Source organism: Carlito syrichta, unplaced genomic scaffold (genome assembly GCF_000164805.1).
Source record: "Carlito syrichta isolate Samal-C Ts95f unplaced genomic scaffold, Tarsius_syrichta-2.0.1 Scaffold302552, whole genome shotgun sequence".
Taxonomy (NCBI): Eukaryota; Metazoa; Chordata; class Mammalia; order Primates; family Tarsiidae; genus Carlito; species Carlito syrichta.
In genome coordinates, this window is record NW_007246648.1 from 91,748 (window position 1) to 114,243 (window position 22,496).

The 22,496-nt window shown below is 35.3% G+C and overlaps 1 protein-coding gene and 1 pseudogene across 1 annotated transcript in view; one reads left to right on the top strand and one right to left on the bottom strand.

Moving 5' to 3' along the window:
* Positions 1–22,496, bottom strand: part of GPR137C (G protein-coupled receptor 137C) — a 72,744-nt gene that overhangs the window by 12,457 nt on the left and 37,791 nt on the right. The gene's annotated exons all lie outside the window — the stretch shown is intronic.
* Positions 9,532–11,287, top strand: LOC103259162 (annotated as a pseudogene).

Below are 22,496 nucleotides of genomic sequence, written 5' to 3' on the forward strand. Positions count from 1 at the left end.
TTTATTGAGTTCATTAGTTCTTAGTTATACCTTCTATACCCACTGAAACCTCATTATCATGTAATAAACTATTTTGAAATTCTAAATTTTCTTTGTAGCTACTGGAGACACAAGAATATGCACATCATGAAGATTTATTTTACAATATTTAAAAATTTTCTTCAAAAATTTAAAAAATATAGAAATCATTTTAGAATTTACTATTTTACTCTAAAATGAAAAATCATACATATTTTATATTTAAGAATGGATCATTGGCTTAGGAATGGGGAGTTATTGTTTAATGGGTACAGAGTTTCAGTATGAGATGAGAAAAATGTTCTTGAAGTGGATAGTAGTGATGGTTTCACAACATTATGAATGTACTTAATGCAACTGAACTGTACACTTAAAAATAGCAAAAATGGTAAATTTTGTTATGTAAACTTTAGCAAAATAAAATGTCTCTTTCTTAACATACAGCTTTACTATTTACCTATTTTCCTGAGAAAGATGAAAGTATCAGAGAGATCTCTGAATCAATGAAGGCAGGAAGCTACCTCAAAGGAACTGGGTGAAACTATAAATAAGCAAAAATATTATGAAAACTATCTTTCAATAGGTTCTAAAGATTTTAATCATGTACATGATTGTGTCTCCTGTAACAGAACATCTTGAATAATACTATAGGCCAAGTTAAGCTGAAGCATCTTTTTGAGACCAATCATTCAGAGTTTGGAGCAAAAGGAATTAAAATTTTAAATGCAGGTGTGGTGAATGCTTTAAATACCAAATATTGTTTTTATAACCTTCCAGACTAGAAAAAAAGGTCACTGAAACATTTTATTGGCTAAGTTATTATACTACATTGGCTGTTAAGTATAACAGTATACAATAACTGAGAGACTAGTGAGGTCTTACATAATGGACAATACCAAATGTTTGCTGGATGGAAAGTTTGTAAAAGAATCATGGTGTTGCCCTTTTCAATAATGCAGAAATTCACTGACTTAAAGATTTAACAGAAAACAGACTGATTTAATATCTCATCTACAAACATACATTTTTGCCTTACATATGAATCAATTTACAGGTTCAGTCCTACAGGTGCAGCAGGACTTATTTTGTTTGTATTTATATGGTGCCAGCACCAGCCGATCATCTAAGAGACTCTTTTATGCCAATGTCTGACAAAAACCCAAGTGGTACTACTGAAATGCCACTTTTAATAGTGGCTTGTGTCTCTAGTCACTTTTTTTTTGGTAAAACACCACTTTTTAATTGACAGACAACTATGGCAGATAAACAAGTTATTCAGACTTAGTTTTTGGGCATAAACTTTTTTTGAAGTTTGACAAAAGGAACCTATCACTTCAAAGAAAACATCTGATTGTAATTCCTCAGGACTCTGAGGCAGGAATGATGCTTGAGTCCGGGAGTTTTAGGCTACAGTGAGCAATGATGGCACTACTACACTCCAGTCAGCCTGGGCAACAGAGAGAATTGATTTCTTTAAAAAAAAAAAAAAAAAAGAAGAAGAAGAAGAAGAAGAAAGAAAAAAGACACAAAGCAAACATCTGACATATTTATTGCCAATGATGAAATTCAAACTTTCAAGAGAAAATGAGAGTTTTTGAAAACTTGTACATACTTGCATCCACTGTTAAGATTGACAGCTTCCTAAAACTAAAAGACTTTTCTAATGAGATGATATTCTCACATGTGATTTTGGATACTGTCTAAAGAAATGTATCACATTTGGAAGATCTGTGACACTCTTCTAAATGATCAATGCATGATGTTACAAAATCATTCAAAGTGCACGATAGAGTAATGGAAAGTACAAAAAGTTCACTAATATGGTTTTATAAACCACATGGCAACGAACCTTCAAGAAATCTCTACTTCTGGTGTAGTTTTGATATAGTATTAAAGACAAAATCCACAATTATCTGGAAAATTTATTAAAATTCTCAATTTTTCCAACTACATATATGTGTGAGGATGGATTTTCTTCACATACTTCAATCCAAAGAACGTATTGCAAGACTGAGTGTGGAAGTAGACATGAAAATCCAGCAGACATCAAAGTGATTTGCAAAATGTAAAACATGCCAATCTTCCCATTATTGTTCGTTTGTTTTGGAAAGTATATATATATATTTTTTGAGTTGGAGAATCACTCTGGTGTCCAGGCTAGAGTACAGTGATACGCTCCTGGCCACCGCAGCCTCGACCTGCTGAGCTCCGGCGATCCTTCCGCCTCAGCCGTCCAAGTAGCTGCAACTACAGGCCTGTGCTACCATGCCTGGCTAATTTTTGATTTATTATAGAGACGAGGTCTCACCAGGTTGCCTGGGTGGGTCTTGAACCCGCAGGATCAGGCAATCCACTCACCTCGGCCTTCCAAAATGCTGGGATTACAGGCTGAGCCACCGAGTCCGGCCAAGTATAATTATTTTTATAAAAATGCTATTTATGTTAACATGTAATGAGTTTACTATTACTATTTTAAGTGAATTAATACATTTTTAAAAATTCTAAACTTTTATTTCTAGTATGGTATGTATCAAAAGATATAATATACATAAGCAAAAGCTCTCTGGGGTCCTCAATAATATTTAGGCGTGTAATGGGATTGTGAGACCAAAAAGTTTGAGATATCCTTGACATTTCACAGTCTGAGTAATAGTTAATATCATACCATATGGTATAAAATGTAAGATTTTTGCAACTCTATAGATCCATACACCCCATCTTTTATGCTACAGTCACTCATATGTAATAAAGAATTGCATACTGCATCCACAATATGTAAATCTCACAATGGTATGATTTTTGCATTACATAGTCATATGTATTTCTTAAAAGTTAAGAAATTATATTTACCTACATATTTACTATTTCTTGTGTTCTTCATTCCTTTCTGAAGAGCTGAAATTCAAGCTGATTTTATTTCTCTTCTGTCTGCGGAATTTTCTTAGTATTTTTTATAGTGTAGGTAGGCTGTATAGTGTAGGTAACTATTTCTCTTAGTTTTCTTTTATCTGAAAAATGTTTTTTATTTCTCCATTGCTCTTTTTTTCTCCATTGTTAAGAATTTTTCACTGGATATAAATTTCAGATTTGACAGTTTTTTTTTCTTTTGGCATTTAAAAAGTACTGTTTCCATGTCTTCTGGCTTCCACTATCCTGATGAGGAGTGATCACTTAAATCAATATTCCCCTATATAATTCTGTGACTCATTTTTCTTTGTCTGCTTTTGAAATTTTATTTTCAGCTTGAAGCACTTTTTCTTTGTATTTATCCTGATTATGGTTGTTGAGGTTCTTGAGACTATACATTTATGTCTTTCACCAAAATTGGAAAGTTTAGGTCATGATTTTTTTATTTTTTCATTTCTTTCTCATTCAACTTCATTTTCTTCCTTACTTTGAGAATTCTAATTACACATACTTAGACCCCCACTTTGTTTTCTAAGTCTTTGCCTATCCTCCTCTGTCTTCAGATTTGATCATTTCTATTGCTTTACTTTTAAATTCATTGACTTTTCCTTCATTTTCAATATGCTGCTAAACACAACAAGTGACATTTATGTTAAAGACTGTATTTTCAAATTCTAGAATTTTCATTTCATTCTTTTAAAAAAAATAGTTTCCATTTCTCTTGAGCTTTCCTATTTATTCAAATATATTTTTCTCTCCATCCATGAGCTTATTATAAAATCTTTGATAAATCCAAAATCTAGGTCCTCTCGGTGGGTGGGTGAGGATTGTCTCCACTGAGTGCTTCTTTAAGTTTTGGTTTTTGCTCTTGAGTGTGAGTTATATTTTTCCTGTTTCTTCATATATATAGTAACTTTGTTCTGGACACTGTGAATGACATATTGTAGAGAACCCAGATTCTATTATATTCTTCTGAAAATATGATTTCTGTTGTAGAAAACAATTAACTTCGCTGATCTTAAGTCACAAACTCAATCTCCCAGGCATAGACAGTGGCTGAAATCTCAGTCCAATTCCTTCATCCAAACTGTGCTGCTTGGAACCAGTCTTGCAGATGTGTAGGTCAGGTATCATGTACAAATTTGACAGTTTATCATCAGAATATGGGGTTTCCCCTAACTGGTTGTGTTCTTCGTAAGATTTCCTGCTTACTTTCCACCTGCGATAATTGCTACCATTTTTCTTCTGATTTTCAAGCCAGTAAAACTGTGGATTGCTCTTTGGCTTTTGGTTACTTCCTGGGTGGGAGCTTCCTCAGGCTAGGAGCTGTAAAACACAGGAAACTCACTCAGTGTCATTCCCTTCTTCTAAGTCGTTGCTCTCCAGTGCCTTCAGTGCTTTTTAATATTTTGTGCTGAACTTATCATTGCTATCTGTGGAAAATTTGTTCATTAGGAGCAATTCCAGCTATTATCAGATGCAGAACTCTGCACAAACGCTATTTTCATCTTGAAATTAAAATACCAAAGCAAACATTTAAATCAAGAAAACAAAATAAAACAATTAACACATTTAAAAATAAATTTTGATAATTATAAGGACTAAACAGTTTCAATAGCAGTGTCATGCTGCTAAGACACAACAAAATTTGATCTCTGGTTCCTATGACCTTGATGCGATGGAGTAGACAGTTACTACTGGGTGGACATACTGGCCATGTGGGGAAAAATCTGACAATGCTGGGTAGTACAGAAGGGTCTAGAAGTATAGGGAAAAAACTACTTGAGCTTAGGAGTAGATAAAAGCTACAAACCTGTGTAAGGGACAAGTGGGTGATAGGCCAGCTCAGCAACAGAATAGGAAATTAGACTTGGAATATGACTACTGAAATAGTTGAGGCAGCAAACTAAAAAAGTTCTGCCGCTTAAGATGGATAAAGTAAATCCCTGTTACTGAAGAGATAAATTATAATAGAGAATTAGGGAGTTGGCAATCATACCTTTTACAGAGAAGGATACAGTCTGTATTTTTCTACCATCATCTTCCCCAAATTCTAGATGAGCCCTATTTCAAAATGGTGGAAGAGAGACACTAATGGTATTTTAGCCTGTTTCTTTAGTTATGGCCTAAGTAACCATAAACCACTGCTTTAGTCCTATAGGGTTAGTTAGCCCATATGAAAGGTCAAAAATATATTTTGATTAAATGTTACTGGCTTCTCAAAGATGCTGAGGCTGCCTCCTATTCCAATACATTAAATAGTAAGGATCAAGGGTTGAGTGAACACAGAACTGAGAGGTTTTCATAAGAGTGAAAACTGTTAGGAATTCAGGGTGGACAGAGAAAATGCATTATTTGCAAATGGCCAACTTGGCCGGGAGACAGTCAATTATGACTACCAAACAATGATTCTCTTATCCACATATAGAATTGGGCATGTCTCTGACCAGATATATAAGCCTAAAAGCTTAACTTTTATTCCCACTCAGCCTTTGAGTGTCTTTTATACAAAGAATCCCTGTTTGCCATTTCAGCAACTAAGCATCTAAAATTGGTTTGCACCTTTTTATGTTGATGAGTTATTTTGTTCAAAGTGTTATTTCTTCTATATTCTTATGGCTATTCTTATTTTCTTCTGAAATGGAAAGTGACACCAGAATAAAAATAATTCTACTAGCATGTATTTCAATGTTAAAAGTTACAATTCTAATAAAAAGTAAATAAATACAAATGCGTCACAGAAATTATACAAATGAAGGCAAAACAAACAGCAAAAAATAAAACAAAACAAAAAACTCAATGGGAGAGTAATACAAACAATCATGTTAATAAACGCAAGCTGTTTGAACCACCTTATAAAAAAGAGGTGCTCACTAACAATTAAAAAACAAACTCCATAAAATGTTGCCTAAATTAATGAAACATACTTAAAACATTAGGAAGAGACAAAAAGTAAAAAGTAAGTGTACCATGCCAATGCAAAGAAAACTGTAATTGCAGTACAAGGTACAGTAGATTTCAGAATTAAAATATTCACCAAAAGAAGGCCATTTCATAATTTCATCAAAATGTACTCCAAAATTTTCTAAGATATATTCCTTAATTATTAGATAAAATGTAATCTATCAGACACTTCAACTCTTATCAAAATCAGGGTGGAATATGGTATATAAAGTGAAATTAAAATACTCAATAGAGAAATCCTATTCTTCAGTGGTTCTTACTTTTTTTCTCTTAAGTACCCTTAGAGAATTTCATTATATACATAGGGTACCTCTCCAGTTAAATTTTGCCAACATTTTCAGGTGGTCAAGAACTCCTTGAAGCTAGGTTACCATTCCCTAATACATATTAGGACCCTAATAAACATCTGTAAGTACTTTTTGTTTTAGCAGCAGGTATTATACTGAGCACTTCATCTTCAATTTAATCCTTACAACCATCTTATAAGGTAGGTACTAATCTTATCCTCAGTAACTCGTGAAAGCAACTCTTTCATTGTTTCCATTTAACGGATTGGAAAACGAAGCTTAGAAGTATTGCTACTTGTCTAAGGTTACCCAGTCACTAAGCAGCAGAGCTGGGATTTACATCCTTATCTCTCTAATCCCAGGTTTCCATCTTTCAATCACTACAGTGAGTTGTCTCTCATAAGGATTCTTCATATTAATTTCAAATTGATATAACTGACTAAATAAACACACTCCAAAGTATATCTAATCTCATGTTTTGTTTATGCCACTCTCACTGCAAAAGAGAATGAGAAACTTTACAGAGATACATACAAAATAAAATAAATACAAAAATGTAAATGTGGATAGGTGGGGGATGGTAAGTAAATGAGATGAAACTAGAGATAGAGCCAGTACCAAACATGGATATCATAGGTCATCTATGATTGACAGAGGTGAGCCATAAGTTTACCTCTGACCAACATAGAAGCCAGAGGAAAGAAGAATTTAATGAAGGTCATTTTTTTTGGTATTGAATCTGAGAAAAAGATCATTTCTGAAAACATTGTATAGATAATATCCCAACAAAACTATACAATAGTGACTTTAAAATAAACTTCTCTTATAAGAGATTTCTTATAAATATCTTCACGTAGGCCAAAGCATGGTATCAAAGTGTAGGTCAGAAAAGACAACTCTTTCCCGGGTATAATGTGGTTTTGGTACCAAACTGCCAACAATTTGGATTGGGCTGAGCACAAAATATAGAATATATGGGGAAATGGACAGAAGTGGACTGTAAATCTTTCAAGTAATCTCTCTGGCAATTAAACTTTTGAAAGTAATAGTTGAAGGTTTACTTTCTCTAACAAGATCCTGGAGTACAGAAATCCTACATTATTTAGTAGCCAGATTCCTATGTATGGAAAATAAGTACAGGGTAAAAGAGATAATTTCTTATGGAAGCTGGGGGGTCTAAAAAGTTTAGGCTTACTCCCAGGGTGGGCTGAAGGAAGACCTAGAGTCAGAGATAATAGCTAACACTGATATTAAATATGCAATGTTTGAAATATGGCTGAAATCCAGACAGAAAGCTTATTTTTGCTAAATAAGAATTGTTGCTACAACATTACAAGCTTATAGAAAGCTGTCAAGGTAGTACTTGAGAAACTATATTACTTTAAAGACATATATTAATTTACAAAAGGATGAATTAAGTGTCTATATAAGGACATTGATATGAAACAAAATAATAGCTTTCAATATGTAAGAAAGTAAAAGAAAGAAAAGAGCAAAACTAAACTATTCAAACTGACAATACCTAGTATTTAAAAGCAAGTAAGAGTGCTATATGAAAACAGATAATTAAATCACAGCACTGTTTCAGTTGCTTAATGAATTTAAATTTAAAAACTAAGTAATGAAAAAGATAACATAAAAGATACTTAAATGCTATGTAAACTGAGACTGGGGAAGACAATTCAAGATGTAATTACTAAAACTCCTAACACTCTTACCAAAAATAAAAAGCAAAGCAAAACAAAACTGGTTTTGCGACCTTCCATACGATCCCGCAATCCCACTACTAGCAATATACCTGGAAGAACTCAAATCACTCTACAAAAGACACCTGTACATGTATGTTTATTGCAGCATTGTTCACAACAGCAAGAACATGGATCCAACTGGATATAAAAAATGTACATATACATGATGGAATATTATGTAGTCATAAAGAAGAACAAAATCATGAACTTCACAGCAACCTGGATGGACTTAGAGTGTATAATACTGAGTGATCTTTCACAGAAACGAACAACTGAGTGTCACATGTTCTCACTCATAAGCAGACCTTGAACAACTATCATATTACTATAAGAAAAGGAGTAGCAGGAAACTGGGGGTGCAGGGTGTTGCGGGGGTAGGATTTGTAGTAGTGGGAATCTGCCTGGGGAAGGGGGGCACGCCGCATCAACAAGGGTATCTGCACAATGAACATTTGTATACCTAATCATAAATTGTTCCCCAAATCCTTAAAGTAAAAAAATTAAAAGATCAAAAAATAACTGTTTTTGAAGAAAATTAACATTATAGAGGCTGAATTTAAAAAAAAACAACACTTAAAGGCCCATCAATAAGAACAAGAGTTCAATTCAGTTATATGATGAAATGTTATACAGGCTTCAAAAGATTTTTAATAGCCTGAGAAAATTTACTAGTATAAGGGGAAAGCAGAGTATAAAGTTATATTTACACTGAGTTCCAAATATAGTTAAGCATCAGTGATGACATTACTGCTGTTTAAAAAATTTGTTAAATCATATTCTTTCATACTGCCAAGTTTAAATTAATAATCAGAAAAAATGCATTTTAAAATAATAAGGTCAATATAGTTAACTGCCTATAAAACTATAATACAGCAAGTATAGTGGAAAGAAAACTAGTTAGTAAACGGATAAATAACAGTGAAAAACAAAATAAAACAAAAAATGTTTACCAAAGAACAATGTTCTACCAAATGAATAATGGAAGGATTTATTCAAATTTTCTGAGAATAGTCCTATTCTACAAACTGTGTCAAAATATGATGAAGATAATGGGAAGTCAACATTTATATATTTAATGCCAAGTAGTATATTCTTACTTTCCACACACCTATGTTATCATTTTATCCTCGCGACACTACTATGGAGACGGTTACTATACTTACATCAAGTTTAAAGATAGAGAGGTCAATGTCACAGAGTTAATAAATGGCAGAGTTCTAATTTAAATCTATGCGATACATGCTGAAGCTTGAGTTATCACTACTTTGTACTACATAGTTTGTTACCCATCTTAGTTTATTAAATAGAAGTCTATATTGTAAAACAAGGATACCAAAAAAGGGGGAAAAACACTGATTAATTTTATTTCACGTGTGAATTTACTACAATTTTAAATAAAAGAAATAAAATGGAATTCATCCTCAAAATTCAAGGCATATAATAAAATCTAGTCAAAAAACTTACTTTATTTATAGAATAAGTAGAAAAAATCATACAATATAAAGTTGTTGAAAATAATTTAGAGACCGCTGGGCTGTAGTGCTTCCCTCCGCACGTGGTGTGGTGGTTACTACCTCCCCACTGGCCACTGAACCACACCTGCAGCCATGGCTCCTGGCCAGTTCACCTTATTTAGTGTCTCTGACAAAACTGGCCTGTGGAATTTGCAAAAAACCAAACTTCTCTTGGTCTGAGACTGGTAGCTTCTGGAGGGACTGCAAAAGCTCTCAGGGAGGGTGGTTTGGCAGTCAGGGAGGTCTCTGAGGTGACTGGATTTTCTGAAATGTTGGGAGGATGTGCGAAAACTTTGCATCCTGCAGTCCATGCAGGAATCTTGGCTCGTACTATCCCAGAAGACAATACTGACATGGCCAGGACTGATTTCGATTTCATCAGAGTTGCTGCCTGTAATGTGTCTCTTGAAGACAGTGGTTTCTCCATGTCTAACTATTGAGGAGGCTGTTGACCAAATCCATACAGGAGTAACCCTATTGAGAGCTGCAGCCAAAAACCATGTGTGAGTGACAGCAGTGTGTGAACCAGGGACCTTGCCACGGTGTCCCTAGAGATGCAGTGCTCTGAGAGTAAGGACACCTTCTTGGAGACTAAATGCCAGCTAGCCTTGAAGGCATTCTACTCACATGGCACAATATGATGAAGCGATTTCAGATGACTTCAGGAAACTGTACAGTGAAGGAATATCTTAGATGCCTCCGGGTATGGAATGAAACCCCATCAAATCCCTGCCCAGTTGTACATGCTGAAGTCCAGGTTTCCCATCACAGCTCTAAATGGGGCCCCTGGGTTTACAAACTTGTGTGATGCTTCAAATGCCTGGCAGCTGGTAAAGGAACTCAGAGAGGCACTAGGTGACCCAGCTGCTGCCTCTTTCAAACATGTCAGTCCAGCAGGTGCTGCTACTGGAATTCCACTCAGTGAAGATGAGACCAAAGTCTGCATTGTCTATGAGCACTATAAAATCCTCACCACCCTATCAACTGCATATACAAGAGCAAGAGGGGCTGACAGGATGTCTTCATTTGGTGATTTTGTCACATTATCTGTTTGTGATGTACCAACTGCAAAGATTATCTCCAGAGAAGAATTTGATGGTATTATTGCCTCAGGATAAGAAGCAGCAGCCTTGAAAAAACCTTCTAAAGAAAAACAGGAACCACTGTGTTCTTCAAACGAACCAGTCTTACAAACCAGATGAAAATGAAGTTTGAACTCTCTTTGGTCTTCATTTAAGCCAGAAGAGAAATAAAGGTGTCATAGCCAGGTCATTTAGCAATGTTGTTACCAAGAATAAAGCTCTGCCAGAGTCTGCCCTCCGAGATCTCATTGTGCCACTGCTGTGGTCAAGTATACTCAGTCAAACTCCGTGTACTATGCCAAGAATGGACAGGTTATTGGCACTGGAGCAGGGCAGCAGTCCCAGATACATCACACACCTTGCTGGGGATAAGACAAGCTTTTGGTGGCTTAGACACCATCCACAAGTACTTTCAATGAAGTTTAAAGCAGACGTGACAAGAGCAGAAATCTCCAATCCCATTGATCAATATGTGACTGGAACCATCGGGGAGGATGAAGACTTGATAAAGTGGATGACACTGTTTGAGGAAGTCCCTGAGTTATTAACTGAGACAGAGAAGAGGAATAAGTTAACAAACGAAATGAGGTTTCTATCAGCTCTGATGCCTTCTTTCCTTTCAGGGATAACGTAGATAGAGCTAAGAGGAGTGGCGTGGCATACATTGTGGCTCCTTCTGGGTCTGCTGCTGACAAAGTTGTGATTGAGGCCTGCCACGAATGGGAATTGTCCTTGAACATATGCACCAACAGCTCTTCTACCATTGATTGTATCACACCTTACTCTGTCTATGTGCAGGTGAATGGTGATGTGGAATTTTAGAAATAACTTTAAAAAAATTACATCTTTAAAAAAGAAAATAATTTAATATGATTGAAGATCAATTATTCATAACTGAACACACACAAACTTATGAAAGTTATTCTTAACAAAAGTGAATATTTTAATATAAACAGAAAATATATATAGTGAATATATAAAGAATAAATACCTAGATTCTGCTCTATAAGCCATTGAGAAATAGCTTGCACACACAGAAATGTGAAAAATAATTCTCGGCAAGGAAATATAGGTGCATGTCAATCTAAATTAAGACTTAAGGCATATCAATGAACGTAATCAAACTAAATAAAATATTGATGAAGCAGAGGAAATTAGGTACCCTTATATACTGATGAGAGCATCATAAAGTGATTTGTTATTTTGGAGAGTAGTATGGCAAAATCCAAAACATAATTTACGTGGAATAATTTTATTAATAAGCATACAAAAATATGCATGTAAATTAGAACTATGTAGAAACACATACCTAAAAGATTACAAGTAAACACAGGGTGATGTAAATGGAGTCAATATATGGTCATAAAGAACAGTGGTTACTAGTAGAGACCTATCATCAGACCTGAGTTTGAATTCTGGCTCAACTATGAGACCTTGGGCATATTCATTGCTTTATTTTGTTCTTGGCATAACACAGTTGCGAAAGTTCATTTGGTTACTAGGATAAAGCTGCGCTGACAAAGAGGCCATCATGGGGTATATTTATTCAGCAAACATTTATTGAACACTTACTACGGTAGTCCCTCCTTATTGTATCATATCCCATGGGGATACATTCCAAGACTCCCAGCCAATGCCTGAAACTGTGAACTGCACCAAACTCTATATATACTATGCTTTTTTCCTATACACAATGCCTATGATAAAGTTTAATTTATAAATTAGGCATATTAAGAGATTAACAATAACTAATAATAAAACAGAACAATTACAACAATATACTAAATAAACATTACGTAAATGTGGCCTCTCTCAAAATATCTTATTATACTGTACTCACCTATTTTCAGACCAAAGTTGACTGCAGACAACTGGAACTGTGGAAAGTAAAATCATGGATAAGGGGGGACTACTGTATATGCCAGGCATTAGACAAATGGGATTAAAAAAAAGAAGATACAGACAAGGAAACTACTTTCAGAGTTAACACTTCAGGAGAGAGAAGCAGAAAATAAGTATATAAATAAATGAACAAATAATTTAGGCTACTGATAAGTACTATGACAATAACAATAGAGCATGATAGAAATACTAATCAGAATGGGAGATAACCTTAGTTGGGCAGTTAAAAATAGTAGCTTTGAAAAAGTGACATCCAAGCTGAGGCCTGAATGCAAAGATGCCATCACATAGCATATCTGTAAGAAGTGTAATTTAGGCAGAGGGACAATATATATAGTTCAAAGGCTCTATGGCCAGAATAAACTTAGTGTTTGGTGGTGAGAAAATGGGAGACAAAAGTCCTATGTGACTGGAAGGAAAAGAGGAGCGTGGTAGTGGCAAGGGCCAGAAAGACAGGCAGAAGTCAGATTATATAAGGCCATACAAGTCATATTGCTTTTGCCTCTGAAGCTCCATCCTCTCCTGTGTAGAGACCTTCTGGGAGGCACACCCATCTGGGCCTCCGGGACAGTATTCTGAATTCAGGTCTCTAACTAGCACTCCTCCACAGCCCCAGTACTCTCTTTGGATCTTTCCCAGGTCCATCAGGGCCATGATGCTTCATCAACTTCAGAGCCTTTGTGATACATGTGTCAAGCCTGGGCATACAGCATCTTCTAGTGCTGAGATGACTGCAGTGAACACAGGCTCAGAGAACATAACAGTCAATCTGTTTAATATCCCCAGAAGACCCTCTGAAGAAGGACAGGCACAAACAAAGCTACACTGTGAAGACTAAAAATAAATATCTAACCCTCATTGTGCAGACATCATCATATTTTCACAAGTATTAAGAACATTCAGGGAAATATGACCTCATCAAATGGACAAAATAAGGTGCCAGAGACTGACCCTAAAGTGATGGAGTTGTGTGATCACTCAGATGAAGATTTTAAAGCTGTTGTCTTAAGGAAGGTCAATGAACTTCAAGAACACACAGAGAATTAATTCAGAAACTTATCAGAGAAATTTAACAGAGATATTAAAAGAATAATTTTAAAAACAAACAGAAGCCCTAGAGCTGGAAAATACAGTAAATGAAATGAAAAATACAATAGAAAAATATCAACAGCAGAATTGGTTAAATAAAAGAAGAATCAGAGTTTGAAGACAGATTATTTGAAAATACAGTCAGACAAGAAAAAAGAAGAAAGAATAAAAGGACTAAAGAAAGTTTACAGGATCTATGGGACAACATCAAAAAAGCTAATAATCAGGTAACTAGAGTTAAAGAGGGAACTGAGAAGACAAAGGGGTAGAAAGGTTTTTTAAAAAAAATAACTGCAGAATATTTTCCAAAACTGGAGAAAGATATAAACATCCAGGCACAGGGAAGTCAAATGTCACCAAACAGATTCAACTCAAATAATAATACGTCAAGACATATTATAATCAAACTCTTAAATATGAAAGACAAAGAGAAGATTCTGAAAGCAGTAAGAGAAAAGCAAATATACCCCTGGCAGCAGATGTCTCAGCAAAAACCTTACAGGCCAGGAGTGCCATCTAGGAATATTTTATCCAGTAAAACCATCATTCAGAAACAAAGGAAAGAAAAAAGTCAAACAAAAGCTGAGGGAATTTATCAGACCTGTTCTGCAAGAAATTTAAAGGGCATTCTTCAAAATAAAATAACAGACAATTTTTACAATAATATTAATTATGGTATGTAAAACATTTATATCTTTATTAAAAAGACCAAAAGACAAAAGTATTAAAAATAATGATGAGCTGGGCTCGGTGGCTCAGCCTGTAATCCCACGCCTTTGGGAGACTAAGGTGAGTGGATTGCCTGAGTCCGCAGGTTTGAGACCTGCCTGGGCAGCGAGACCTCATCTCTATAATAAATCAAAAAATCAGCCGGGCGTGGTAGCACATGCCTGTAGTTCCGGCTACTTGGAAGGTTGAGGCGGAAGGATCGCCGGAGCCCAGCAGGCGAGGCTGCGGTGGCCGGGAGCAGCCACTGCACTCCAGTCTGGGTGACAGAGCGAGACTTCAACTCAAAAAAAAAAAAAAAATGATAATAATTTGTTAAGAGATAGACAATATATAAAATGCAAATTGTGACATAAAATATTCAAAATATGAGGAGAGAAGAGAATATACAGATTTTTGTCATTTTTTTGTTTTTGTGATCCAAGTTAAGTTGCTATCAGTTTTAAATAACTTTTTATAACTATACAATGTTTTTGCAAGTTTCTGTAACAACAAAGCAAAAACCTATAATAATACACTAAAAATAAAAAGTAATAAATAAAAAATACTACCAGAGAAAATCATTTAACTACAAAAGAAGACAGTAAGAAAGGAAGATATGGAGAGAGGAATTACAAAACAACTAGTGAACGTGGGACAAAATGGTAGTAGTAAGTCCTTACCTATTAATAATAACACTGAATGTCAACAGACTGTATTCTCCAGTTAAAAGATATACAGCAGCTGAATGGATTAAAAGACAAGATCCAACTACATGCTGCCTACAAGAAACTCACTTCACCTATAAATACACACATAGACTAAAGGTGAGTGGATGGAAAAATATATTCCATGCACATGAAAGCCAAAAAAGAGTAGGATGGTCAACCTGGACAACATAGTGGGGCCTCATCTCTACAAAAAAAAAAAAAAAAAAAAAAATTAAATAAAAAAAGAGCAGAAGTAGCTATACTTAGATAAAATGGATTTTAAGTTAAAAACTGTAAAAAGAGACAAAGAAGATCACTATATAATGATAATGGGGTCAATTTAGAAAGATTATATAATAACAGTAAATACAGATGTTACCAACACTAAAGTACCTAACTATATAAAGTAAATATTAATAAGGCTATAGGGAGAGATAGACTGCAATACCATAATACTAGGGGACTTCAACATCCCATTCTTGGTCATGGAAAGGTTATCCAGGTGGAAAATCAACAAAGTTGACTAAAGTTAACACTGAAGTTAAACTATACTCTAGACCAAATGGATATAACAAATATTTACAGAACTTTTCATCCAACTGCTGCAGAATTCACATTTTTACCACCAGCACACAGAAGAGTCTCCACAAAAGACCATATGTTAGGCCACAAAACAGTACTGATACATTTTTAAAAAGTCAAAATCATAACAAGTATCTTTTCTGACTGCAACGAAATAAAACTAGAAATCAATAACAAGAGGAACTTTGGAAACTGCACAAATACATGAAAATTAAACAACATGCTCCTAAATGACCAATGGGTCAAGGTAGAAATTAAGAAGGAAATTTTTGTAAAATCTTGACAGAAATTAAAATGGAAACACAAAATAGCAGAACCTATGGGACACAGCAAAAGTGGTACTCAGAAGCAAGTTTACAACAATGAATGCCTAGATTAAAAAAATAGAAAGATTTCAAATAAACAATCTAACAAGGTACCTCAAAAAACTAGAAAAACAAGACCAAACCAAAGCCAAAATTAGTAGATGGAAAGAAATAGTGAAGCTCAGAGCAGAAGTAAATAAAATTGAGATTAAAAAATGCAAAAGATGAATAAAACAAAAACTTGGTCTTTTGAAAGCATGAAAAAAATCAACAAACTTTTAGTTAGACTAAGGAAAAGGGAGAAGACCCAAATAAATAAAATCACAGAAGGAAAAGAAAACATTATGACTGATACCACAGAAACACCAACGATCATTAGAGACTATGGTGAACAACTATATCCCAACAAATTGGATGAATTCCTGAACCTATATAGCCTACTGAGACTGATCGATGAAGAAAAAGAAAACCTGAGCACACCAATAATGAGTAACAAGATCGAAGTGGCAGTAAAGTCCTCCATCAAAGAAAAGCCCAGGATTTAATTACGGGGTTCCCAGTAGAAGTATCCCACAAACTGAAAGAGGAACTAATGCCAGCTGGGCATGGTGGCTCACATCCATGATCCCAGCCAGGGGTTTAAGACCAGCCTGGGAAACTTGGCAAGACCTCGTCTCCACAATAAATCAAAAAATTTAGCCAGGCGACAGAGTGAGACTCCAACTCAAAAAAACAAAAAGTAGCAGGATGTGGTGGCACTTACCTGTGGTCCCAGTTACTTGGAAGGCTGAGGTGCAAGGATCACCTGAGCCCAGCAGGTCAAGACTGCAGAGGATATAAACATGCCACTGCACTCCAGCCTGGGTGACAGAGTAAGCCCTTGACTCAAAAAAAAAAAAAAAAATGAACCAATTCTACTCAAACCATCTCAGAAATCGAAGAAGAGGGAATACTTCCAAACTCAATCTACTAGGCCAACATTACTCTGATACCAAAACCAGACAAAGACACAACCAAAAAAAAGATAACCACAGGCTAATAACCCTGATGAACATAAATACAAAAATCCTCAACAAATACTAGCAAACAGAGTTTAACAACACATTAAAAAGGTAATTCACCATGATGAAGCAAGATTCATCCCCAGGGTGACAGAATAGTTCAACATGCACAAAATAAACATGATATATCACATCAACATAATCAAGGACAAAAATTATATAACCATTTCAACACATGCTGAAAAAAACCAATCGATAAATTCAACATCTTTTCATGATAAAAGCCCTCAACAAATTGAGTAAAGAAGAAAAAAACACACAGCTAATATACTGAACAGGGAAAATTGAAAGCCTTTCCACCAATATCTGGAACAAGACAAGAAGATCCACTATCACCCACTTTTATTCAATATAGTACTGGAAGTCCTAGCCAGAGCAATTTAGGCAAGAGAAAGAAATAAAGGGCATCCAAACTGGAAAAAAAAAAAGTCAAATTATCCTTGTTTGCAACTGTCATGATCTTATACTTTGAAAAACATAAAGACTCCACCAAAAAACCTATAGAATTGATTAAAAGAAGTTCAGTAAAGTTTCAGGATATAAAATCAACATACAAAAATCAGTAAGATATCTATATATGAACAGTTATCAATCTGAAAAAGAAATCAAGAAATCTATTTTATTTACAATAATAATAAAAATTAAAATACTTGGGAATAAATTTATCCAAAGAAGCGAAAGATCTTGTAATAAAAACTACAAAACACTGAAGAAATAAATTGAAGGGGATGCAAACAAATGGAAAGACATTCCATGCTTAGGAACTGGAAGAATTAATATTGTTAAAATGACAATAATGCCCAAAGCAATCTACAGATTCAATGCAATCTCTGTCAAAATACCAATGACATTCTTCACATACATAGAAAAAAAATTCCTAAAACTAACATTTGCATGGAACTACAAAAATCTCCAATGGCTAAAGAAATCTTGAGCCAGAACAAAAAAGCCAGAGGCATCATGTTACATTATTTTAAATTATATTACAAAGCTATAGTAATCCAAACAGCATGGTACCAGTATAAAAACAGACACATGGAACAATGGAATAGAATAGTGAACCCAGAAATAAATCCAATTCACAGAATGGGAGAAAATATCTGTATATTACCCATCTGACAAGGGATTAATAACTAGAATATGTAACAAGCTCAAACAATTCAGTAAGAAAGTAACAAATAATTCAACATAAACATGGACAAAAAAATCTAAAGAGAGATTGCTCAAAAGAAGACAAATAGACAACAGGTATGTAAAAAATGCCTAACATCACTAAACATCAGAGAAATGCATATAAAACTATAATAAGACATCATCCCACCTTAGTTAAAATGATTTTTACCCAAAAGGCAATAGGGCATGGTGGCATGCACCTGTAGCCCTAGCTACTTGGAAGGCTGAGGTGGAAGGATCGCCTGAGCTCAGGAGGAGGTCAAGGCTGTGGTGAGCTGTGATCGTGCCACTGTACTCCATTTCTGGGCGACAGAGTGAGACCCACATTAAAAAAAAAAAGAAGAGACAAATATAGGCAATAAATGGATGCTGCCAAGGATGTGGAGAAAGGGGAAGCCTCACACAGTATAGGTGGAAATATAAATTGGTACAGTCACCATGGAAAATGGTATGGGAATTCCTTAAAAACTAAACACAGGTCTGTCACAGTGGCTCATGCCCATAATCCTGTCACTTTGGGAGACTAAGGCAGGAGGATTGCTTGAACCCAGGAGTTTGAGACTAGCCTAGGTGACATAGTGAGACCCTGTCTCTAAAAAATTTTTTTTTAAAAAGTTAGCTGGACATGGTGGCACACACCTGTGGGCAGTCATTCGAGAGGCTGAGGTGAGAGGATGGCTTGAGCCTAGGAGTTCAAGGCTGTGGTGAGCTGTGATCGTGCCACTGCACTCCAGCTTGAGTGACAGAGTGAGACCTCAACTAAAAACAACAACAACAAAAAACAAAATACAAAACTAGGCCAAAAATAGAACCACCATATGATATAGTAATCCCACTTCCAGCTCATATATCCAAAATAAAAGAACTCAGGATATTGAAGAGATAGCTGCACTTTCATGTTTACTGCAGTACCAATCACATTCGCCAAGATATGGAATCAACCTAAGCATCCATCAACAAATGAATGGATAAAGAAAATGTGGTATATATATACAATGGACTATTATGTGGCCATTAAAAAAGAATAAAAGCCTGTCATTTGCAGCAACACAGATGGAATGGAAAGTCATTATGAGTAGTGAAATAAGACAGGCACAGAAAGACAAATGTTGCAGGTTCTTACTCATACGTGGGAGCTAAAAAAGTGGATCTCATGGAGGTAGAGAGTAGAATGACGGCTACCGAGGCTGGAAGGGAAGGGGGTAGGGAGGATGAAGTTGGTTAATGGTACAAAAATACAGTGAGCTCAAAGGAATAAGTTCCAGTATTTGACAGTACAGTAGAGAAATTATAGTTAATTTATTGTATATTTCAAAACAACTAAAAAGAATTGTAATATTCCCTAAACAAAGGAAAAAATAAATGTTTGTGGTGCTGAGTATCCCAATTACCCTTATTAGATCATTACAAGTATATTTGTGTCAAAATGCCACATGTATCCCCAAAATATGTTTAATAATGATATATCAATAAAAAATACAAAAAAGGAAAATTAGAAATGCATGCTAATGCTACCTAGTATAAACTGATAAGAGCCCCAAGAGGAATAAATACAATATAAAGATAATTCAGATAGTGAGTTACTTCTAAATCTTGTTTTGGAGTTGAGGGGGAAGAGACCATATTGAGTTCTTAAGAAGGGGAAACATTAGAGTTAGGTCTTAAAAATTGGGTAAGCTATGGACAATCAGGTAGAGAGCACTGGGAGGAGGAAAATCATTCCTGGATGATGAAACAATCTAAGGATACTGATGCAGAAAGGCATACCGTGTTTCATTTGGAAATAAGAAAGGTAAAATCTGTTTGAGATGAATTATGGAGAAACTTATTATCATAGAATATGTGAAAGGAGGAAGGGTAAAAAGAGGAAGGCAGAAGACCAAAGCTTGAGGTTTACAGAAATGCTCTTAGGGATAGCAAGAAATAGGGTCAGTTTAAAAGTTAAAGAGTTAGATGTTCAATAAACATTTGTTAGTTGAATAAAAGGAATGGTACATTATTATAGATGTCAAAAACAAAAAATAAGCATAGTGGTTTTACAAAGAGAACATGAAAGCAAGATGACATAATCTTCAAAAACAGTTCGTAAACTAGTTAGGAAGATTGAGAACTATATAACAGTACAATATAATACAAATAAAACATCTAGTATCTCAACAATCTTTGCAGCTATGTATTTAGACATGTCTCTCTGTAGTGTTCCTAGATAATTCTAAATCCATGCAGTTTTTAAATTCAAGACTTTTGACATAATAATAACAAGTGAGTCTGGACACTGTGGCTCACACTTGTGATCCCAGCACTTTGGGAGGCCAAGATCACTTGAGGCCAAGACTAGCCTGGGCAATATAGCAAGACCCTGTCCCTAAAAAAAATTTAAAAATAGCCAGGCTTGGTAGTATGTGCCTGCAGTCCTAGTTATTCAGGAGGCTGAGGCAGGAGAACTACTTGAGGAGTCTGAGGTTACAGTGAGCTATAATTGTGTCAGTGCACTCCAGCCTGGACAAGAGAGACCTGGTCTCAAAAACAACAACAACAACAACAAAAAAGAATATCTTTCATATGATAGTAAAGAAAAGATGTTTGAAATGATTCTGGAGCCAGGTGTGGTGGTTCAAGCTTATAATCCCAGAACTTTGGGAGGCTGAGGCAAGAGGATTACCTGAGTCCAGGGGTTCAACACCAGCCTGGGCAACTTGGTGAGACCTCGTCTCTACAAAAAATAAAAAAATTAGTTGGGTGAGGTGGTGCATGTTTGTAGTTTCAACTACTTGAAAGGCTGAGGCCTTGAAAGGATCGCCTGAGGGCAGCAGGTAGAGGCTGCGGTGGCCGTAAGCATGCCCCTGCACTCCAGCCTGGACGATAGAGTGAGACTCCAACTCAAAATAATAATAATAATAATTCTGGAGGATTTCTCAGATGAATTTTTCTTCTCAGACTGGCAACTTTACTATATTCAGAGTATTTTCAATTTCAAAGCAAGTAAAACCAAACTTGGAAAGTTACTAGGTATCTAGAGAAGCACTTTAAATTCAATCACAATTTATTTATGCTTTATACCTAGAGAAGCAAAAAGTGTGAATTGTATAGTGATGTTATTATAAGTAAAGATTTATTGGTACTACCAAAAGATTGTCAACTATAACTGTGACAATATTATTCCTAAGTCTAAATTAGCTAAAATATTAAAATTTTAGAAAGTAACTCTTTAGAATAGATGTTGAATAAAATGATTTTTCAGGTAAGATTAATAGGTTTGGAAGTCTGACTCTCTGTTCTCTTCTTTTTCTCTCTTGTTATATATATTCTACCCCAGAATTCCACTAAAATATACTTTAAAAGTAAAATTAAAATATGTGTCTAAATGTAAAGGACAAGTTGATTACCATATATTCAATTATAGTACCTTACTCTACTAGGTCTATATTAAGGATAATGACAATATACAAATCTAAAAATATTTCAGAGAACTGTTTTAACTGTTTAAGATATATATCTTCACTTATCTCACTTCTCTTCAGTGAATAGGCAATTATGTCAAATTAAAGCAAGTTCTCCCAGGCAAGTGATGATAAAAATGTGTATATGTATACACCCACACCCCAATATCCACATATCTACACCCCACCACCCATACACTGTGATGATGAATTTTCTGTTCAACCACATCGTCAATCAACAACAGTAGAAACTTCCATGGTTCTTTGCTAATGGGTTAGCATTTGGCTTCTGTTTGTTGATTCAGAGTCAAAGGAAAGGGAGAAGCATTACATTGATATATTTAGCTACCTGATTAGTTGGTCCACTGATACTGATGGGGTCCTAGAACACTCATCTAACGGGGGATGCCTATGGTGCAGGGGGGCCCACCTTCAAAAGATAATTCCATTTTGGGGGAGAAGGGTCCCTCCTTGTATGTCTACATACATTTTGGTCAGCAATATTAAGATATCGTAGAGGCAGAGTGGTGTTTATTTGTATAAATATTTAGAAAATGTTACTTCACCCTATAATATGAATACCATATAGAATCTTTTTTTTTTTTTTTTTGAGTCAGTGGTCTCACTCTGTCACTCCCACTCTGCTGGAGTACAGTGGTATGATCATGGCTTCTGGCAGCCTTAATTTCCTAGGCTCAGGTATTCCTTTTGCCTTAGCCTCGTACTCCAGGCATGCACCACCATGCAAAGCTAATTTTTTAAATTTTTATTTTGGTAGCGATGTCATTCTATATTGCCCAGGCTGGTCTTGAACTCCTGAACTCAAGCAATCCTCCTGCTTCAGCCTCCCACAGTACTGGGACTAGAGGCACGAGCCACTACACCTGGCCTGGACTTCATATTATAGGGTGAAGTGACATTTTCTAAATATTTATATAAATAAACACCACTCCGCCTCTACGATATCTTAATATTGCTGACCAAAATGTATGTAGACATACAAGGAGGG